This window comes from Coregonus lavaretus (assembly GCF_964263955.1).
Source record: "Coregonus lavaretus genome assembly, chromosome: 6".
NCBI lineage: Eukaryota > Metazoa > Chordata > Actinopteri > Salmoniformes > Salmonidae > Coregonus > Coregonus lavaretus.
Genome location: NC_139993.1, coordinates 1,602,641 through 1,603,109, shown reverse-complemented (window position 1 = coordinate 1,603,109; position 469 = coordinate 1,602,641).

The window sequence follows — 469 nt, the reverse complement described above, 5'->3', positions numbered from 1 at the left end:
TTATGAGAGCGAGAGAGACAGAGAGAGAGTATGTGTGTGTGTGTGGGGGGGGTGACTTCACGTTGACGACAAAGAAAGAGAGTGTCCGCCACTGGCGATATTTAGTGAACTCCAAAGGGAACGTTTTCATTCTCCTCATTCTCATTCTGCAAGTTTGGCACATGCCTTCTGTTACTAAGTGGCGAGGGCCATTGAAAGGGGGCCTACATTAGTCTATTCTCCTCTCCCACTAGGTGCCATGGACTTACAGCCCTGGCAGCTGCTAAGCCTCTTTATACGACTATAGAGCCCTCTCTGCAGGTGAGCTAACCCTGCCAAAGAAGCAGCCTCACAGCCTCTCCAGTCCGCTCAATGGGGCTCAATGGGACTTTTCATTTGGGAGGGGGGGGGGGGGGGGGGGCTGAGTTGACTTCATATGTGCTGCTATGGTATATTGGGACATTCGGAATGCCTTCAGTTCATAATAGCG